The sequence below is a fragment of the Carettochelys insculpta genome, chromosome 5, assembly GCF_033958435.1.
Source record: "Carettochelys insculpta isolate YL-2023 chromosome 5, ASM3395843v1, whole genome shotgun sequence".
NCBI lineage: Eukaryota > Metazoa > Chordata > Testudines > Carettochelyidae > Carettochelys > Carettochelys insculpta.
The window spans coordinates 7,476,734-7,498,955 of NC_134141.1; the positions used below are offsets into that span (position 1 = coordinate 7,476,734).

Consider the following 22,222-nt stretch of genomic DNA (forward strand, 5'->3'; position numbering starts at 1 on the left):
GGTGAGCAAATCAGAGAGTGGAGGGGTGGGGGGGAAGATCAAGAATTAGATTGAGCCAAGTATGCAGACAAGCCCCTATAGTGACTCAGAAAGTTCCCATCACGATTTAAACCATGTGTTAATGTGCCGAATTTGAATATAAATGGTTCTCTGTGTCTTAAATATTGAGTCTGTTCTGGTCTGGCTATGGTCTGAAGAAGTGGGTCTGTCCCACGAAAGCTCACCTAATAAACTATTTTGCTAGTCTTTAAAGTGCTACCTGACTGCTTTTTGTTTTGATAGTGTATAGACTAGCACGGCTTACTCTCTGTTACTACTCAGAAGGCTGTGTGGATGCTCTCAATTAGACCACACCTTAAAGAGTTCTCCTGTGATGGAGATAAACCCATGGATGCACGCTGGTCTGCGCGCTCACACAGCAGTGCAGTGGTAAGGACCATGTAGCTCAGCTTCATAGTTAATAGCCCATTCAGAAAAACAGGAGTGGTACCCACTTTGCTCCCATCTATAGTTTCAGGCTCTCTTCACGCTCAGGGAGACAGCCCTCTTTGTAATCCAATTAAAAAGGTCACCTTCAGAAGAAACCAAGCAACGAGGCTTTGTCTCCACCCTGCTTGAAAAGTGAGGTCTGGCCCATACCATGCACCTATGGCAGTATAATTAGGTTGCTCTAGTGTATGAAAAAAATCTACACTCCTGAGCCACATAATTACACAGACCTAAGCTTTCATGTTGACAGTGCTGTCAGTGGGAGAGCTTCTTCACCAGCACAGCTACCATCTCTCATGGAGTTGATTTAACTACATTAACGGGGCAAAGCATCTCCATTAAGAGCTAAAGTAGTGCATATGCATTTTAACTATAGCTGTACCCTCAGTTATGTCAGAGCAGCTCCCTTAGTTGGGTGTCCTGAAATCTGTTTAAAAGTGCTTCTAATGACAGCATGGCAAGTCCTAATTTTTTAAACAAAAGCTTAGATTCATGAGCGCAAGCATATGCCAGTTTCAAAAGATGGAGAATCACGCAGTTATTTTTGGAGTTGTGTGCTCCCATTACAACCAGGGCTCTCGTTTTAAATATAAAACTCCCAGAAGGGAATAGATTTCTTTATAAATTGCCAGTTGTGGGTTGCTAATAATATAAAATTTCTAACAGCCGTAAATTTCATCCCTATGGTTCTCTAACTTTCGCGTGAATTTACATAGCAGGCCAGCATTTAGATTGCCTAAAATAAATTACCATATGTAAGATCTGATATCTGCTGTCAAGAAAGCCATACATAAATTGAAGTCTGTATGTATTCCGTGGCCTACTAGAGTACCACAAGGGTGGGATTATACCAAAATAGCTGTGTCGGTAACTACACCGTCCCAAAGAACACCTGATATTTGTTTCTCAAGCCTCGGTACTCATCCACTCTGGTAAAGAGCAAAAAAAAAACCCACATAACTTTAAAATAATCCTTCAATAAATCTCTTCAGGGAAATTCTTATCTTAATGAAAGGTCATAATATATATTTCCTTAACAATTAACAATGGATCTTGGCAACCGCTTTTGCACAGTGACAGAGAGCTGGCCCTGTTAGTCTGCACTCCAACAAAACCAAGCCGCAGAAATGCAGCACTTTAAAGACTAACAAAATGATTTATTCGGTGATGCGCTTTCATGGGACAGACCCACTGCAGTCCTACAAAAGCTCATCGCTGAATAAATCATTTGTTAGTCTCTAAAGTGCTACATTTCCGCAGCTTTTACATAGTCAATGAACTTCCTCGACTCTTTCCAATTTTCTGTAACATTTGCCCTTTTAAGCCTAGGCACCGTCTTAATCCGAGCTACCGTAATGTGCATGCTGGGAATTGTAGGTCTTCGGGCTCTCTCTGCTATAGCCTTCCACTGCTGGGGCACTACAGTTCCCAGAGCCCAGCAAACAGGCTATTGTCTTAGGCACAGCCGCTGCAGTTTCACACGGAGCTCTGCCTAGTTTGCCTTTTACTTTACAGTTCGTGTTCTGAGAACGACTAAGAGGAAATGGTCTGAACACTTGCCAAGCAGAGTCGGTGTGTTCAGAGGCACAAGAAACAAAGCCAGTTAAGTGGCTTTTTGAGCACAGTTTGTCAGCAGACAGTGTATTTTTGTAAGATGAAAAGTTGAGATATTGCTGAAGGGTGTGGGTGAACTTTTTCAGGGCATTCATCAGGCTCAACTGGCTAGTAATGGATTTTGTTTTAAAGAGACTGTTGACAACATAAAATTAGTATGTTACCAAACTAACAGTCTTACTTAGCTTTTCACAGATGGAATTCACTCGTTTTCAGTGTTGTTGTGGCCACATTGGTCCCAGGGTATTACAGGGACTCTATTGTATATACTCATTTACCAGGGTGTTCGTCATCTAACCCGCACCAGCATGGACTCCAGCTTGCAGTAAATTCTTATGGTTAAAACTAATGGACGAAGTAGCTGCTTTCACCTTCCGATGTGTCCGGTTGAGCCCCCTGTGAATGAGTGTTTGCAGCGAGACAGACCTGTAACTCTTCCTATCAGGATCAAGACCGACTTACAGACATGCCTGGCTAATAAGCAGACAATGCCCCAAAATTACTCAGTGTTGAAGCATGGCTATACATTATTGTTTGCGCTGACATTTTTGCTCGTTAAGTGTGCTCAGAAATGTGTGCATGTCAGCAGCCAACCACCGCCTCCTCCTACGGCCTTGCTTGTCTACCATACAAGTAATGCTTCAGGGTTATTAGTTTGCTCTCTGCCTTGATAAGCAGGCACTTCTTATCCTCTGTTTGCACTTGAGATAGAAGTGCGATAAATATTTTAAAGATGAAAAGCTTCCACACCAGCTGTTTTTAACTAGTTCTAAAATACCATTATCCAGTTTGTGCGCACAAATGGATGTCCTAGATGTTTGGCATGAAGCCCACGTGAAATACAAAGCTAGGAAAGCATGTAAAATACAAAGTACTCATCCTACGAAGGCGAGTTTGCATGCTTACATTTTTATGCATCATGGCGTTCCATCGGAAAGGGAAAAGCCCTGTATTTGCTAATGTACCGTTTTAGTCCCACAACTCTAGAAAATTAAGACAGGCTTAGTCTACCCTGGATGATTACCTGTTGGCTGCTCCCAGGATGACTAGCCAAGTGCAGAAATCTCTAGAGTAAAGGAACTAAGGCTCTGGTGACTTGGCACCAGGGCAGCTGTGACAGTGGCTGAAATCAGAGCAAACATTCAGTGAATACAAGGATGAAAAATCTATTCTTAAATCCTCAGGGTTTAGCTATCTGTTGAAATTGACACTGGGGTGCATTCTCAGCTGACTGAAGCTTTTGCTGGGCCAATTCAAGAGCTGGCACAGGGAACTGACTTTTGAGAAAATGGAAAAAATGTCCATTTTTGTTGACATTTCAGGTTTCCATGGTACATTCAAATTCCAATATTTTGGGGGGTTAAAATGATTTTTTTTCAAGTTTTCAGGCTAACAAAATCCTGAAGGATGTCATAGACTCCCAGAACTGGGAGGGAGCTGGAAAGGTCATGGAGTCCAGTCCTCTGCCCTGACAGCAGGACAAAGCACTATCTACAAAATTTATTTTAAAAGAAAACTGGAATAAAATTAAATTTTATTAAATACTTTGCAAAAACAAAACAGGGTGGATAAAAATGATGATTTTTAAATGGAAAAAAACAGTTTTTTAATTAAGAACAATTTTCATTCTTTTAAAATCTTCACTAAAATACTAAATTTCTCACTTAAAAGTAACAATTACAATTAAATCTTCTCACAAACATGCTACACCTACACATACAGTCTCATAAAAATGAATTAATGGCCCTAGTCTGTCCAGCCTAACTACTAGCTCTTGCTTCTTGAAAGTTCTGGGCTTTCAATTTCTTTCTCAGCAAACTGAAAAGTAACATGTGCAAAGATAGGCATGAGCTGGATAGGATTGTTTTTGTTCTGTATGTATGTGGTCATGGACCTTGGCCAAGCATAGCTGTGGAGTTAGTTAAGACATTGTCTTAAAGACAGAGAGACAATATATAAGGAAGGACGGAGGCAGGATAGAAAGGAACAGTGGAAAGGACTAGAAAGAAAAAAGGGAAGACATTATTCAGTACACATACAAAATTGCATATTCCACCCCGCCCCCCAATTTTGCCACAGAAAAGCTGTCATGGCTTCTGGGCATAAGAGAGACCCTAGCTGGCACTATTTTAAAGAAATTTGTTCCCTGGGTAAAAAAATGGAAAACGTGTCAAGTATATGCAGTGCCAGGAGGTGATGCAGGGCCACAGTTGCAAGAATGAAACAACATAAAGACAGCTGCTTCTTGGGAAAAAAACGATGTGCATATGGCTGAGAGGATCAACTGGTTAATAACTTACATGCTTCACTTTGCAATGCATCATTCTTCAAACTTCTCTCTCGCTGCCTCTTAGTGTGATTTGACAAGTAAATTGCCAAGCTGTTTGCTGTGTTGGATGTTGCTAGAAAAAAAAAAGTTTTCTTTACCTCATCCTTATAGTTTGTTTCATTAATTAGCTAGGTTTAGACTCTGTCACTCAAGTATACAGTACAGAAAGCTGTGGTAAAAGAGATCTAAAGTTGCCAGTTGTGACTGAGTCTCATTTTCTTCTTTTATATTACAAAACACATGCCCCTTATTTTGAAACATCATAGCCATTGACCATAATGGTGATGGCATACGTCTATTTCCTATTTCACTTCAGCATAACTCAGTTCTTCCAAGGAAATCCCATTCTTTACTTGGTTTCTCAAAAAACAGAAGTGCCGGTGTATTCCATAGGGCTTAGCATAGTCAGGCGTTTTGGTAACTTGATTTAAATCAATGATTTTTGGTGATTTAAATCAATGATTTTAATTGCCATGATTTAAATCCATCCACCCTGAAACAAAAACAAAACAAAAAACAAGTCATTCCCTGCAATATCATAGCACAAGTCTCTGCTTAACTCCAAGGTGTTCTATAGAAACATAATATTTCTTTTTTCAAGGATGCAGAATTGTCACTATTAACATTTTCCCCAAAATATACTAGGTGCTTATTAGAAAAATAAGAGGATGAGCTGAGAAGCAAATAATCTCGTTGAGGCCAGGATAATGCACTGATTGAAATCAGTGACAAATCTCTCCCTGACATCGGCAAGAACAGGACTGGGGCCTAATTTTGTTTTACACTTGAGAATTTTTTTAAACAGCCTCGTTTCTTTTAAAAATCACTCTCAACCCCCCACCTGAGGCATAGGAAAAGCTCAATGATTCAAAGCAGTTTTTGGAATCGGGGTGTTTGGCTTGCATCTCTTTCCCTCTCTCTCTCTCTCTCCTTTTGTTTATGCCTAATCCTTACATGGTTTCAACCCTTCCATATTAAACCTCAAAAACATATTAAATTCTAGTAGAACAGGAACTGTGCTTACAAACGTTACTGTATTTACAGTAATTCCATTTCAAATAATCCCCAGGACAGCACAGATAAGACCTTTAAACTGCCTGAAATGTATTCCTTTTTCCCTCCATGGCAGCTTGGGAATGCTGCAGCTGAGGCAGATTTCATCAAGATCTTCTAAAGAATGCCAAAGTCTTGCAGAGAAGGGAAGAAAGGTGAGTCTTTTTGCCTTTGACGCAAGAGGCTCATAGACATATCCAAGTATGAAATGACATAAGATACCATGGCCTGCGCAAATCCAGCTACAGGGTCAAAACTCCTATGAGTCTATTATTGCTTCACAATTTACCTTTAAAGTGTATTTTACCCAAATCCATGTAGATCGTATTTTCTGCACTGAATTCTATGGCTCTTTAACTATGCCCAGGAGTCCACAGCTATTAATTAAAATGACACTTACAATGTAAATGGAAGACATTGCAATTAGTACACTTCAGAAACTAACTGGGTGATTTAGCCAGTCTGTTTTATAAAGCAAGGACTGAGGTTACCCTAAAAAGACTTCGAAAACTTACACTTCTGACACATTCCAGTCATGTGCTCTGGTTCTGCTTTAAACTTCCTTGCCACCAGCATCTCCAGTCAGATGACGTATCCAGGAAATGTCAGTTCCAGTGGACAGCAACACTTGCTCTAATGGCGGTGATGGAGAGTGTGGCCACAGTGTTTGTAAAAACTGTTTTTAAAAAAATGGTTTTTCCGCTTATACGGTTGTAATACCACAGCCCTCAAACTAGCACCGCTTACGAATGCACTTCTCAGGATACCAGAGTAATCACTGTCAGACACAACAGAACCCCAGACCAGGAGTGTGAAACTGGGGAGCAGGCCCTCTTGAGGCAGCATGAAATTTTGTAAGGGGGGTGCAGCCCAATGAGCTGCTGGGTCTCAGGCTCCTCCATCTCATTAAAAATGTTGAAATATGTTACTGTTTTTATGTCTGTGTACTCACATTTATATATCAATTAATAATGTTGTTTATTTTACATACTTGTTTTCTTACACATGGCAAAAGGCTTTTTCTTTCACATGAACATAATCGAAATTCCATCAGTTTGGATTACATTAGACAGTCTGGGGGTGGGGGCGGGGGCAGGAAACTGCTAGTTGCAGAGACGAAAAGTGGTATCCAACATAAAAAGTTTTCTTACCCCTGCACTAGACAGTTAAATAAATGTTTATGAAGCAACCACACAGCTTCTCTTTAATGCTCCTGAAGAGAGACAGCAAAACAACTGCTAAAAACAGGAGTGGGAATTGCTTTGTTATTGAAAAGTAGCTTCAAATCTTGAGGTGACGAATGAGTTACCCTCAACAAAACTATTATTTCCCTTGGTACATTTGCTGTCTTCATACAGTGTAGAAAAGGCAAGTAAATAGCTTTATCTGGGAACCTGGAAGCACTGAGATGTTAAGAGAATGCATTGGTACTTGCAAGGGGGAAGAAAACAAGATAAAATCTTTATCTAAAGAATGGATTATGATTCTGTTGAAGGACAGAAAGACTGTGAGGTGCAGGAGAGTGAAAGACGTTTAATACATTGTTAGATATTATAGGGAGAAGTCAGTTGTCTTTCTCAGGAGCAAAAGGAACACTTTTGCTTGACATATTGCTAGTTCATTGTACTCTGCTTTGCAAGAACACAAACATTATACAACACTAAGTAGCTGGATAAAAGCAATAAGCAATTCTTCGGAAAAAACTATTTTTTATCTTTTTTGTAGGGATTTAATGACAGGTAAACTTAAAATTATTTCAAAGGAAATGCAGGAAGTAGTCAAAAACTACAGGGTAGAGAGATCTAATAAGTCCCTGTAACTGAGACAAAACCCTGCATAGTCCAAGGGTTACCATATCTGAGCTTTCAAAAAGGAGGACACCGCTAAGAGGGAGTGTATCTGTATTGGTATCTACCAACTCATACTGTATTAATATATGCACACACACACATAATATACAATAGTAACAGAGAAGAAGCTGTGCTAGTCTATACACTATCAAAACAAAAAGCAGTCAAGTAGCACTTTAAAGACTCGCAAAATAGTTTATTAGGTGAGCTTTCGTGGGACAGAAGAAGAAGTGGGTCTGTCCCACGAAAGCTCACCTAATAAACTATTTTGTGAGTCTTTAAAGTGCTACTTGACTGCTTTTTGTTTTAATAATATACAATGTGTTTTTAGATGCTCATACAGATACACTCCCTCTCAGGAGCATCCAGTTTTTTAAAAGTTCAAATATGGTAACCGTACTTCAGACAGATTACAGGCACAATTTGGTCCCATCCATACTGCAGCTTTTAGCCTTGAACTTGAGTCATGGAATAATTGTATTCCAACTGCAGTACAGTAGACTCCTGACTTATGTGGAGGTTGTGTTCTTGCGCAACCTTGCATCAGTCGAATTTCTCACAACTGGGGAGAGCCAGGAAACTGACCAGCACAGCAGCATTGGTCAGTTTTCTGTCTCCTGTGAGTGGGGGCTGTGTCTGCTGCTTGCAGGAGAAGGGAAACTGAGTGGCACTGCTGTGCGGGTCAGTTTCCCAGCTCCTGTCAGTGGGAAACCACTCCTGTCAGGGACTGTGAGAGTCTGGCCATTGCTCCTGACAGGAGCGGTTTCCCCGCTCCTGTCAGTGGCAGCAACTGTTCCTGTCAGTGTTGGCAGCGGAAAGTCAAGCTCTCCGCTGCCGCCACTGACAGGAGCAGAGAAACTGACCACTGCAGCAGTGCTGGTCAGTTTGCCCACTCCTGTGAGTGGTGGGGAGCTGGCACCTGGCTCTCAGCTGCACCACACTCACAGGAGCCTGGAAATTGACCAGTGCAGCACTGGTCAGTTTCCCAGCTCCTCTGAGTGGCAGGCAGCCCAGATCCAGGGCCAAGCTCCCTGCCACTCAGTCACATTAACCTGAGATTCGCGCAACTTGAGTGCATGTATCTCAGGGTTCTACTGTATGGATGACATACTGAAAAGAGGCTGGACACCTGTGTTTGCCTGTATAGCGACTGCAAGTCTATGTTGGTGTATAATGGCTAGCAAGGCCAAATTCAGATCTCCCTCTTCCCCATACATTAACTGTGCATTTAGCCAGGCTTATAGATCCACATGGTTGGCCTTAGCTGTAATTACTCCTGTTGCCCTTTTTAAAAATTATGAAATCTCCTTGCCCCCATACTGTGCTTTTAATGTTGTTCAAGAGTTACACCACTATGGAAGAATTGCAAGAAATTTTAATTCGCTACCCAAAAAAGATTGTAAATAGAAGCCTAATTTTATTTGACTGTTTTTTTCCATTACTTATTGCCAGCTCCAAAACAATGGTTTGGTGTTGGCCTAGAAGGTTTATAAGTTGCTTTCTAACAGCTATGCAGGATTCGAGATCAAAAATCTCCTTAGAGTCAATCCTTTTGTACTTTAAGTCACACAGTATCGATATACGATTTGTGTGCAACAGAAAACTCTTTTATACAGAGAATGTCACAGATGCCCATAAAAATGACTGAGAGATAACTTTGAGGATGGGGAATAGGTTGCAGTACAACTTTGCCCAAACCATATAAAAGGAAACTTAAATCAAGATGTAAATGAGGGTTAAATAGACTCAGTGCAGCCACCCTTTCCTGTCTGTGGCTCGGTACTGTAACACAAAGCAGAACCATGCGCTCCTCTTGAAGATTTGACCGATAGTAACCTCAAGCAGAGAGACAGACTTAGCTACAAGTGAAAACATGCAATTTCTCTGCCAGCATTTAAGACAAGCAAGCAGCAGGCTGTCCACAGCCTAAGCCAGGCACAGCAGAACCTCTGAGAAGTAGAAGAGGAAAAATAACAATGAACGATATTGGTGGCCTGTTGCCTGGAAACAATCAATTGGTGGCCAAATGGATCCTGTGCTGTGCCTGTAATTAACCCTTTTCCCTTGTCAGTCGTCGATCTGTTGCCACCCCCCCTCGCCCATTTCACTTTGCTGTAGCGGGGAGCTGGGGTTTCGTGTTGGGGGCAATAGGGGGACAGTGGGGAGCAAAGGCAGAGCTGGATCGGTGGGTGCTTTGGGGGTACCCCAGTGGATTATGCGCAGGGAGGGGGAAGACTGGCGCGGCTGCGTGCAGGGCGCAGAGGCGGGCAGGCTGACGGGGGGCCTAAGGCGGAGAGGCTGGTTTGGGGGGCCAGGGGGTACAGGGAGAACATTGGGGGGCATTGGAGGGGAAGCCAATGAAAGGAGGCGGCAGCTTCCCCTCTGAGCTCCCGGTGGGATCCCGGCCATTGCCCAGGGCCTCGGTGGGGCGGGGGGGGGGGGGCTCCACAGCCCCTGGGCTGCAGCCTGCACACAGCGCCCCGCTTCTGCAAACCCTCGCTCCCCGCCGGGAGCCGCGCAGGCGCACTGAGCGCTGCCGGCTGAACTTCAGTTACCCCGCGGAGGCGAGCGGCGCCGGACTAGGTGAAAGGTAACTCGGGGTCAGCGCTCTCCCCGGCGGCCGTGGCGGAGTGCGCGTGCGCAACCTGCCGCCCCGTTCCCGCGGCCCCGCCCACGTCCGCTCCCAGGGTCGCGGCAAAGCCTCCAGCTGAGGGGGAGGGGGCGCTTTCCTCTGCCCCCCTGCAAGCTGCAGAGCAACAGGGGGGTGGCAGGGGGTGTAATCCACCTGCAAGGGGAGAATGGGGGGGTTGGCCCAGCCCACTGACAACAGAGCGGGTTCATGTCCCAGCCCCCTGAGTCGGTGCCTCTGCTCCTGATCTGTGAAATGGGGTCAGGGAGCCCCTCTCCCAGCCCTTTCTCTGGTTGGTCAATGGGCCCCTAAGAACAGGGGCCGCCTGCCCACCACACCAATGCATGTGTCGCTGCTCCAGGGAAAGTCACAGGGTGCACACCGCGAGGTTTTCTGTTTCTGCTGGTGGTGCACATTCACCCAGGCCGCGGTGCACAAAAAATTATTCCGCTCATGGATAGAAAAGTTCTGCACCTGGATGGAAAAGATTAGAGCAGGGTTTCCCAAACTTTATATAGCTGGGACCTGGTTTTTCTCAGTACCTTTTTTTGCAACCCAAAAATACAAACACATAAAAAATGAATGAAAATGAATAAGTTTTCACTGTTTGTCATTTATTTACAATACTAATAGTGCCTAGCGATAATTTGTATATATTCGAAGGACCAGTATTTTTTTCCAAAGACCGGTACTGGGCTGTGGACCACACTTTGGGAAAGGCTGGATTAGAGGGAAAGTTGCACCTGACCTTTGGATGGTGCTGCACTTGGGCGAGCTGGTGCCCAGCCAGTTATTCTGGCATGGCCGGGGCTTCCACCGTCTGGTCCTGCAAGGTCACACTCTCCTTGTGGACCTCAAAGCCCCTTGGCCTGCCCCTGCCTTTTCCCTGTGGCCCCACCCCTTATTCACTCTATCCCGCTGTCACTCTCTTAGCTCACTTTCACCAGGCCAGAGGCAAGGGGTTGGACTGCCGCAGGGGCTGCAGGGTGCACAGTGCAGGAGGGGTATGGGGTGAGGGCTCTGGGATGGAGTATGGGTGTGGTCACTGGGAGCTGAGAAGCAGGAAAACGTGAGCACTTACCTGGGGAAGCTCCTGAAAGTGAATGGGACATCCCTCTGGCAGCCGCTCCTAAATTAGTGGAATCCAATAGGAAATCAAGGATCACCACGCTTGCAGTTGTCATCCTTGCACATTTACCACAGGCCCCCTGCAAAAAAATACCCTCCTCCCCCAGAGCCTGGTGCCCCGGGCCCAACCCACCCCCATATATTCCACCTGACTCACCGGAGTTACTGCCGCTGAAGCCACTGCTGGAGCCGGGGCCACCGGGGTTGCAGGCACCACAACAGGCCCTGAGGTGGCACCAGCCGCAGGTGACAGGGCAGAAGGAGCTGTGCCAGGGCCAAAGGCTCCCAGATGGAGCCACACTGGAGAAACTACTGCAGGGACCACTGCCGCTGCATGCTTGTCCCACCATGTGGTGGGATGTGTGGGGAGCGGCTCAAGAGATGCCCCACGTGTGCAGCTCTCCCAAGCCACATTTCGCCATGCTCCAGAGCACATTAAACACCTCAGTCCTAAATGTCTGGGGGGGGGGGGGCGGTTGGCGGGGGTGTCTCTGCACGCCACTACCCACAGCACTACCCCTGCAGTTTCCGTTGGCTGTAGTTCCTGGCACATGGGAGCCACAGAGCACATGCTCAGGGCAGGGCCAGTGCTCACATACCCCTTTCCAGCTCAGGGACTGTGCTGCCGCTTCTGGGAACAGCACAGAGCATGGGCAGGCAGGAAGCTTGCCTGAGCCCCACCGCGCTGCTGGGGCTGGCCAGCAGCCCTCCATGCTCTTTTATGTCAGCCAGGCCCTGGGCCTTCTGTCAGAGGGCCTGCTGACAGCGCTCTGGAGCAGGGACTCTTGTGCTTCATGTATGAACAGGGTGTGACATCATGCAGATCTGAGCTGAGATGGGGCCTCTGGACGCAGTTATATATTTTTCTGTTTGCAGTTCATTGGTATATTTACATACCTGTTTGCAAAGCAGTTGGAGACCTATAGATGAAAAATGTGACACGGGTTATGTTTACGAATGGAGCTTGTATTAATACTTGAGTTACGCTTAAATTGAAACCACTGCTCCTGGAAAATAAAGTCTTCCATGAAACCTTTGGTAAGTCATCTTCCATCATCATCTACTCCAATAATCTGAAGAAGTGGGTTCTACCCATGAAAACTCATTATCTAATGAATTTGTTAGTCTTCTAGGCTTATTTCTTACAGTCTTCTGCTTATTTGTGAAGCTACAGATTAACACGGCTACCCCTCTGAGACTACCATCCTTAACGTCAGCACAAATCTTCTGTCGCCTTTATTTAGGCCTTAATTTTTGGTGCAGCTTTTATTACTTTAGTCACTTTGATGAGTAACAACATAGTTCACAGATGACTTCATCTCTATAGCGTATCTTTTAGGAGTCATTAGCCACAAGGGGATAAATGTCCTCATTTTGAACTCATTCACTTTTTTTGTTGATGATCTCATTTCAGGAGTCTGCCCAATTCAGGCTTGGCAATGATTCCTGGAGCCTTCGACCTCTGTCAACTATTTCCAGTCGAGAAGAGACAGACATTACTGTAAAATAGATGTTCAATATATTATCTAATGAGTTACAGTCCCCAGTCTTGGTCCTAGTGGACAGAACTGATATTCTCAGAACTACACTGAAATGGCAGCATGTAAGTGTAACACTGATATACCCAGACTGCCAGCACCAGGGATAGAACCTGCAAGCATAGGACCTTAAGCCCTCTACTCCACCTTGTGAGCTAGTTCTCAGCTGAGGTTGTAGAGCAGAGAATTCACTCATCCCAAATGAGGTCTCAGGGCCTCTAGGTACAACATGCTTCCCTAGGCTGAGGAAGTGCATCCTCAGTTTCTGAGACCTTCCAGTATTTCTTTCCAGCCAATACACCAGTTGTAATGCCAACAGAGTGTGGTTGCTGGCCCCAGGAAGAGAACCTGCAAGCATAGAGCCTGAAGTCCTGCACTCTACCATATGAGCTAAAGGTCAGCTAGCTCTCAGTCAAGGCTGCAGAGCAGACACTTCACTCCTCACCCCAGATGAGGCCTCAGTGCCTCTGGGTACTACATAAGAAAGTCCAAACATTAGAACTGTAGTTGCTTATAGTACTGTACTGTTCCTTGAATGAGTGGAGGACTCATTTTCTAGCTCAGGCAACAGTCTTGAGTGCCTTCCTCATAAAATGGTCTTAACAAGAGCAAAGTTTCAAGGAGATTTTGTGGGGGCCCTGGTTGGCTCTTCTAGTTAGAGAAAACTCTGGAGTAGCAGTTTGTTTGGAGAAAGTGGGAAGAAGGGATGTAAAGGGAGGAAGCCTTGGGGTTAGTCACTGTGGTAATAAAGAGGAAGGTTTTCACCATTTTCTAGTGATGTTTAGAGTCTGGGTTAAGCCAGTCTCCTCTGGAGTTTCATTCTAAGCTGTCCACAGTCAACTGAGATTATGTTTCCAGTTGCTGTATATCCTGCAAGTTACTGAGCTAAAAACCCCAACCTAGGCGCCCTAGTGTAACAATAATATGCTTTCTGTGGGCTGTGGGAGTATCCCATGACCTCGAACAATGATTGGTATCGTAACAGTTATATAGTGCTATCAACTGAGAAGGTACTTTACAGCTGTAGATAAGTCACATTCCTTCCTCTGAAGTCCTTAGAGTACAGCCAGATATTACCCTGCAGAGATGCTTTGCTTGTTGCAAGCCTGCTATATGCCAGCACTTCGAGGAGGAAGTGATTCCATGGGATCCCGTATGCTGGAGATTGCAGGGTAAAACAGAGTCTGACTGAATGCTGCTAATGTCAAGACGTAGTGTTGACATCAGGGCACGGGGCACCTTTGCAAGTCAGATCACTGTTGATTTAGGCACTGAACTACAGCATAAGAAGCACAATACCAGACAGTAAGGTAGGACATTGCACCTGGTTCATTTTTTAACACAAACAGTGTCATGTAATGGTGTGACTCTCCCCCATGGCACCTCATGCTGGTCTCCTTGGGAGTTAGGCCGGTCCAGCCTCCAGAGCACCCTTTCCTGGCAGTGTCTCACTTGTTGTTACCTCTTTGTTCTCCACCACCCACCCCGACCCCTCTCTCTTCCAGACTGCAGTGCCCTTGCCTCACGGTACTGCCCCATAGCAGTCCTCTGCACCCTGGGGTCTTCCCCTACACTCACCTTGCCACAGCGATCCACTGCCAGTTGTCAACTAGCCCCTTCCCTCGGGGCAAACAGCAGTCTCACATAGCCACTCAGTGTTGACAAGGATGCTGTGGACTGGCTGCCTCCCTGCAGGCCTAGTACCCTCAGGCCTTGTCTCAGGACCTGCAGCCTGGCAGAGGCATCAGGACAGAGCTCCCCATCTCCACCTGCCTTTCCCCAGCCCTGCTGTGTCTCAGGAGGCCTCTGTAGCTTCCTTAGCAGCCAGGTCCTTCCTACTGGAACAAGAGTCTGACTCTCCGAGAGCGCCTATTTATACAGCCCCTGCTGGGCCATAATTGGCATCTAATTGCATCAGCTGCTGGCTCCACAGCCTCACCCCTCCCATCGGGCCATGTTTAACCCTTGTTCCACCTGGAGTGGAGTGACCGGCTCATTGCATGCCCCCACTTCCTCGAATGGAAACAGAAACTCACACATTTTCCCTAAAAAGAACTCCTCCACCTGCAGTGTCCTGCACTGTCCCTGCTTGCCTTTGCTTTGGCTACAGCTCCTCTTTTAGATCTGGTCTGTGCTGTCTCTCAAATCTTCAAGATCGATTTGTTTCACAATACAATGCAGCCCAGGAGCTCCAGGATCTTGACAAAGTCAAGTAGAAACCAGACTCTACTCTGCGCTGGGGGTTGTCACCAGTCAGCTTAGGGAAAGGAAAAAATAAGTTTGGTTTGGGACTTCAGTATGCCTTACTTTGGCCCAAATAACAAACCATCCTATAGCACCTTAAAGACTAACACATTTATTTATTAGGTAATGAGCTTTCATGGGTAAGACCCACCTCTTAGCCACGAAAGCTCATTACCTAATAAACTGGTTAGTCTATAAGGTGCTACGGGACTTCTTGTTATTTGTGAAGCTACCGAATAACATGGCTACCCCTCTTAGTATGGCAGGTGAGCATGAGGAGGAATGGAATATCTTAGAAAGCAAGGTTTCTCTCCCTCCTGTTTGAACTGGCAATAAGACAATACTAAACAAATTGTTTGGTCTACTATTTTATGGAATGTGGTAGCTATTTCAGCGCACCAAATGCAAACAAGGGCCCAATACACAAAGGTTTTAGGTGCCCAACTCCTGTTGAAATTATTGTAAATTAGGAATCCCAATACCTTTGAGGATCTGGGCCAAGGGCCCTGTCCCAACGAGCTTACAGTCAGCTGCTTCTCAAAAATGGATTGGAATAAGTACAGGAAAGGCACTAAAATGATTAGGGGTTTGAAAATGCTTCCATATGAGGAGACATTAAAACTGTGACTTTTTAGCTTGGAGAAGAGATGACAAAGGGAGGATATGGTAGAGATTTATAAGGGTGTGTCTACCCAGCAAAGTTATTTTGGAATAATGGCTGCTATTTCAAGATAACTTTGTGAGCATCTACACAACACAACTGCTACTTTAAAATCATTTTTAAATAGCCGACATTTATTTCAAATGTGGGTAACCTCATTCTACGGGGAATAGTGCCTATTCTGACATCGCTGTTTTGGAATAGGGGCTATGTAGACAGGGAATATGGGGCTATTTTGAAATAAACTATTCTGCAATATCTTATTCTGAAATAACACTGCTCTGTGGACCTAGTATTTCAGAGTACAGCCCTGGGAAGCATTGCTTCCCAGGGCTCTAATCCAAAATAGGCTCTGTTGTTTTGCTTATTTTGGGGGTTCCCTGTAGTGTAGACTCATTATTCTGGAATAGTTTATTCTGGAACAATAACTCAGGAACAAGTTATTCCAGAATAACCCTATAGTGTAGACATATCCTAAGTCATGCCAGGGGTGGAGAAAGTAAATAAGCAAGCGTTATTTAACACTTCACCTGACACGAGAACCAGGGGTCACCAAATGAACTTAATAAGCAGTGGATTTACAACAAGCAAAAGGATGTATTTCTTCACATGACAGACAATCAATTTTTGGAACTCTTTGCCAGATGTCAAGGAGGCCAAGACTGTACCAGGGCACAGAAAAGAACTAGATCAATTCCCGGAGGACAGGTCTGTCAATGGCTTTTTCCCAGGATAGGGAGGAATGCAAAACCATGTCTCCATCCTTGGAGGTGTTTAAGTCCTGGCTCGACAAAGCCCTGGCTGGGCTGATCTGATTGATGGGTTTGGTCCTGCAGGGGGCTGGACATGATGGCTTTTTAGGTCTCTTCCAGCTCTATTGTTTTATGATCCTGTGATTCTATGCCTTGAAGTGTCCTTAACCTCTGTTTGCCAGAAGTTGGGAATGGGTGACAGGAGGTAGATCACTTGATGATCACCTGTTTGTTCATTCCCTCTGGGACACCTGACATTGGCCATTGCCAGAAGACAGGATACCGGGCTAGATGGACCACTGGTCTGACCCAATAAGGATATTCTTCTGACTTCCCAAGGGTTGGGGCAACTTGCGCCAAGTTCAGACTGTGATTCAAAGTGACAAACCCAACGGCATTTTAATTTGAGTGCACCAGTTCTGTGCTTTTGTTGTTTCCAGGCCTGATCCATAAAAGGCTGGGATACTCAGTAGTTCTCAGCGCAGGCCTAGCTTTGTTCCCTGAATCATGCAGGGAGGAGGGGATGGGCCAACACTTAGGCATTTCTAAAAATCCCATACAAACATGAGAAAATGGGCTGGAGTATGTAAGCTTCTGTCTCTGGCTGCTATCTATGCTATGATAGAATGTGCTAGTCCACTTATACAACATAGGTGTGTTCCCTGTAAGCTGAGAGCCTGGGCAGCCACGCAGGAAAGATTTGGTTGCTGTCCAGCTGAGCGGAAGAGCATCCACTGCCTCCCATAGGCGGCAGCGTTTGTTTCTATTGGTGGTGTGCATCCACGCATGTCTTGGTGTGCACAGCAAAATTTATTCCACCCATGGATGGAAAAAATTAAAGGAAGCCCTATAACACAGGCCCGATCTGGCATACCCTGCTCTGAAAGGTTTATTCTAATGGGAGTTTTGCCTGAATAAGGGTCAGACCTGCATCACTATAAATAGTTTAACAGGTTGGGGCAGGAGGAAAATGAATTTTTCTTCTGCTCTCCTCTGTTTTCTATCTCGTCTACAGTACATCCAAAATGGCATGGCATTGTCTCCACTCCTGTACCTTTTGAAGGGCTCCTTTCAGGTTACACACAGGGTGTGCCTTGTAAGAAATTTTCATACGCCACTATCACCAACAAAACAGGTTTCTTTGACCTTTGGATTTTTCAGGGCACGCCATCTGTGTCCATCTCAGACAGCAAGCTAATTGAGGGAGGAACGTCTCTTTGCACCAGCCTTGCGAAGATGGTTTACATCTTTCTGCATGTGCTGGCTCTAGCACAAGCAAGCTCTGCCCTATATGGTTGTATCAAGAGGGCATCACCAGAACCCAGGGCTGCTCCTCCATTCATTCCAGAATAGCTACTCTGCTAGGTGTGTGGAGCAGGGTTCAAGACCTGTCAGCAGCACCTTCTTAGCCAGCACTGATTTTCACTCTGTAATGCCCCATTGCCTCTTTGTGGCTGCACCTGTGCACAGGAGTAATGTGGCCAGGCCAGCAGCTGGCCCAGTGGAGGTTTTAAAAACCACAACTTTAAACAGAAAGCAGCCCAGGAAGGAAGGTCACATTGGTGCAGAAAGCACTGAAAACAGAATGTGGGCTGGACTGAGGGCCAACTGCACTCAAGAGCCATTGGTGAGAGGTACAGAGGAGAAACATTCATGGAATATTTTTCTTATCGTGTTTGCAAGAAGAATAGCTTCTAGTTTACAGGACCAGTCATAATCTCCCCAGACTCTCTTCCCCTTATCACATTTCCAGACATATGAAGAAGCATTCCAAATGCACCGTGGCACGCAGGCTGGTCTTTCTATGCCTGCAACCAATTCTCTTTGTAGGGCTGAGGGAACCTGGGAGGTGCAGGGCAGATGCCAGCTGTGAGTAGCCTAATGCTTGCCAGAGGCTACAGCCAGGTTGCCCACACTTTCTGTGGATGCTCTGCTAATCAGCTGGGCAGCACCTGAAGCTCTGTGCACATTCTATAGAAGAAAATCCCAAAATCAAGCAAAAGTTTTCAGGAGCGCCTGCCTGTCCTGGCTAGCAGAAATTACCTCCAACCTGCTTTTCAGCAGCTCCCATTAACTTCACTTTGAGTTGTGGCTTCTCAGCTCTGAATGCCCAAGCCTTACCTAACTGATTCAGGCACCCTAAAATCCAGCCATAACCAGCCCTACATTATGTTCATTTGGTAGGACATATTTTCAATAAGGCCTTGTGATGGATGGGAGGGCTTCAACTCTTTTCTAAAGATCCTAGCATTCAGTTAACTAAACTGCCTGCAAAGGGTTAAACCCAAATATAGTGGGTCCCTGAAAAATCTCCTGGCAGTGCTGGTAAGGATCCCAGGAGGCCAATGGTAAGAGAAATTTTTGAATTGAAGCAGTGATCTGCTGCTGCAGTCTTTTGTGTGAGCAAAGGTGAGTGGGGAGAGATGAATTAAACCAGGAACCAGGTATGGGATTGGTCAGTAATATCCATACACAGAGGGGAATCTTGGAACAACAGATATGCGAGTAGAAAGGGGATGCTTGATCAGACGTGATCAGGTTTTTTTAGTTCTGGGTTTGGTTAGTGGGATTTCTCAGGCTGATTTATGTCACCCCTTGCTCACTGTAACTTTTAAACTGTATTCCAGGGAAGCAATTCTCTGTGTTTTCATCTACCTTTTTTCCAATTGCTCTGTAACACCTGGCAACTAGGTATACTTAACAAGCACATTTTATTAATAAAATCACCTTTTTAAGCCTATGATTGGATTCCTGTGTCCGAGAAAGCAGGAAGTTGTGTGTGTATGTGACTGAAAGGTCAGCTCTTAAGAAACTGCAGTTTGTTTTCAAGCTCTCTCCAGAGGGAGGGTTAAGAGCTTGGGGTCACCCCACAGGGAGACATCCTAAGTGTGCCTTCCTTGGTTCGCAGAAGGGGGTTTTGCTTTTGGGTGGCAGCAGTGTATCAGGGAATCTGTGACCTCGGGGGTTTATTTTAAGCAGAAGCCTTTAGTGGTGGGGTACTTAGAACTTCTTGAAGGCCCCCACCTTCTGCACTCGAAGTGCCAGATTGGGGACCAACTTAGAGAGGACCATTCATGGGTTCTGGCATGGTAAAGGGGCCTTAATGTAATCCTACTTTTAATGCCCTGTTGCACAGCGGGTAAAGTGAAACACCATCTAGCAGTTCTTGTGCAGCCATGCAGTTGGAAAGGAAGATGTAGACATAGGGCCAGATGCTCACATCTGGCTGGGCTGAACCATGCAAAACATGTGGGACTGAAAAATGGGGCTGTACCTTTAATAGCTCCTGATTCTGGGCCAGCTGCTTCTCAATGAGAGCAGAGCAGATTTGGAAATCTGGCCCTTTCATGGAGGTGCCTAGCCAGGAGCTGGCTGATACAGTATTGAGCTCTTGAAAAATCTGCCTAGCAAAAATGTTTATTCTGTCTGAGGTGGCACATTATTCCCACTGAAGTCACAGATACAAGGCCCAATGTCTCTTTGAGAAAAGTTCAAAATTATTTGAGCTTTCCCCTCTGATTTCAGTGTCAGGGAGTGGCCTAAATACTCATGTGAATCCCAGCCCTAGTTATTCTTCATGCAAGACTTGTTTTTGAATTGTGTGATAAGGTGAATGACTTCTTGTAACCCCAGACTGATGTGAACACAGAGCGATTAAATCCTGCAAGCAAAGTAAGGAAGTGGTTTTACAGAACAGGCTGACACAAGCTAGGCAGAAGGCTAATTCTGTCTGTACCAAACAGCCTGTGAGTCAGACAGCTGACAGGATTCTCAGCAAGAATGTATTCAGAGCTCCTTCTCTGGCATGAATGCCGCCTGTAGGGAGAGTGCTACCTGGCATATCCTGTTAGCGCAAGTGGAAGGGACTAGTGCCCTCGTACCCATCGTGAATGTGTTCCTGGAAACCTCTCTCCCCAACCAGTTCAGATCTCCCTTATCATAGAATCATAGAATGCTAGGACTGGAAAGGACTTCAAGAGGCCACTGAGTCCAGCCCCCTGCCCCAATGGCAGGACCAAGTACTGTCTAAACCATCCCTGATAAACATCTATCTAACCTGTTCTTAAATATCTTCAGCGATGGAGATTCCACAACCTCCCTAGGCAACTTATTCCACTGTTTGACCACCCTGACAGTTAGGAACTTTTTCCTAATGTCCAACCTAGACCTCCCTTGCTGCAGTTTAAGCCCATTGCTTCTTGTTCTATCCTCAGAGGCCAAGAAGAACAAGTTTTCTCCCTCCTCCTTATGACACCCTTTTAGATACCTGAAAACTGCTATCATGTCACCCTTCAGTCTGATCTTTTCCAAACTAAACAAGCCCAATGCTTTCAGCCTTTCTTCATAGGTCACATTCTCTAGACCTTTAATCATTCTTGACACTCTTTTCTGGACCCTCTCTAATTTCTCCATATCTTTCTTGAACTGCAGTGCCCAGAACTGGACACAATACTCCAGCTGAGGCCTAACCATTGCAGACTAGAGCGGAAGAATGACTTCTTGTGTCTTGTTCACAACATACCTGCTAATGCATCCCAGAATCATGTTTGCTTTTTTTGCAACAGCATCACACTGTTGACTCATATTTAGCTTGTGTTTCACTATAACCCCTAGATCCCTTTCTGCTGTAATCATTCTTACACAGTCTCTCCCTATTCTGTATGTGTGAAACTGATTGTTCCTTCCCAAGTGGAGCACTTTGCATTTGTCCTTATTAAACTTCATCCTGTTTACCTCAGACCATTTCTCCAATTTATCCACATCATTCTGAATTCTGACCCTATCCTCCAAAGCAGTTGCAACCCCTCCCAACTTGGTATCATCTGCAAACTTAATAAGTGTACTTTCTATGACAATATCTAAATCGTTGATGAAGATATTGAACAGAACCGGTCCTAACACAGACCTCTGCAGAACCCACTAGTTATATTTTTCCAGCAGGATTGAGAACCATTAAGAACTACTCTCTAGTATGGTTATCCAGCCAGTTGCACTTGAAGAGGCCTTGCCCCACCCGGACGACACTGATATCAGCAAGAGATGGGAACAACAACGGGACGCTATCTATAATACTGCGGTATCTACCTTTGGGAAGAAGATAGTTAAGTCTGCTGATTGGTTTGAAGCCCACACTGAAATGCTGAAACCCCTGATTGAGAAGAAGAGACAGGCACTGGCTGCATACAGGTCCTCTCCCAGTGAGGTGAACCTGCAGGTGCTCCAGTCTGCTCTGAGTCAAGTGCAGCAGGTTGCTCGGCGGCGTGCCAACGGTTACTGGCTCCAACTCTGCTCCAAGATTCAGCAGGCCGCGGACACTGGTAACATGAGAGGAATGTACGATGGGATCAAGCAGGCCATTGGTCCATCACAAAGAAAGACTTGCTTGGCAGCCTCCTGAGCACATTTGGCAGTGCATCAGTCTCATAAACTGAAGGTCCTGAGATCAAGGCTCAGAGGAGGCACCTGCTTTGGGAGACATGATAGCAGTTTTCAGGTATCTAAAAGAGAGCCATAAGGAGAAACCTTGTTCCTCTTGGCCTCTGAGGACAGAACAAGAGGCAATGGGCTTAAACTACAGCAAGGGAGGTTTAGGCTGGACATTAGGAAAAAGTTCCTAACTGTCAGGGCAGTCAAACAGTGGAATAAATTGCCAAGGGAGGTTGTGGAATCTGAATCGCTGGAGATATTTAAGAACAGGTTAGATAGATGTCTATCAGGGATGGTTTAGATAGTACTTGGTCCTGCCATTGGGGCAGGAGGCTAGACTCAATGGCCTCTTGAGGTCCCTTCCAGTCCTAGTGTTCTATGATTCTATGCCCCACTTAAGTCGGCCACAGGCGAGGTCTTGAAGGACAGCACAAAGCAGATGGAACACTGGGTGGAACGCTACTCACAGTTGCACGCCAGAGAGACCGTAGTTACAGAGAGAGCCCTG

General features: G+C 45.4%; 1 long non-coding RNA gene across 3 annotated transcripts in view; it reads right to left on the reverse strand.

Moving 5' to 3' along the window:
* Positions 1 to 3,626: 3,626 nt before the first annotated feature.
* LOC142013350 (uncharacterized) overlaps positions 3,627 to 22,222 on the reverse strand; it is a 102,657-nt gene continuing 84,061 nt past the window's right edge. For 2 of the 3 annotated variants that reach the window (XR_012645614.1, XR_012645612.1), the window contains 4 exons: positions 11,990 to 12,591; positions 11,046 to 11,093; positions 6,001 to 6,161; positions 3,627 to 4,925 (listed from right to left, as the gene is read on the reverse strand). This is a non-coding gene — a long non-coding RNA (uncharacterized LOC142013350). Of the gene's footprint in view, positions 4,926 to 6,000; positions 6,162 to 11,045; positions 11,094 to 11,989; positions 12,592 to 14,208; positions 14,440 to 22,222 lie in introns of those variants that run through there. The other variant, XR_012645613.1, reaches the window with a different exon arrangement.